Source organism: Penaeus monodon, chromosome 25 (genome assembly GCF_015228065.2).
Source record: "Penaeus monodon isolate SGIC_2016 chromosome 25, NSTDA_Pmon_1, whole genome shotgun sequence".
Taxonomy (NCBI): Eukaryota; Metazoa; Arthropoda; class Malacostraca; order Decapoda; family Penaeidae; genus Penaeus; species Penaeus monodon.
In genome coordinates, this window is record NC_051410.1 from 34413789 (window position 1) to 34414119 (window position 331).

Here is a 331-nt window from a genome sequence, read left to right on the forward strand (position 1 = left end):
ACCTGTGATCTAATCACCCTTTCTCTTTTTACTGCCTTACCCAATACAAAATCCCACACTTCTTCCATGACAACTTTGATCTAATAAGTCTTGTAACCCGTACCTTAGCCCATTTACTCACCCCTCTACCCTCTTTGCTCCTTGCAGTGCCATACTATCCTCAACTGCTATGCGACTTCAGACGCGGAGCACATTGAATCATAATTCACTGGAGGGGCTATACACTTACTATAGAGCAGGGGTCGACAACCTTGACGTTTCTTGGAGTAGCCTTCGGGCTGAAGATCCAAAGAGAATCCAAAAGTACCTAGGTGTACAAAAAAAAAAAAAA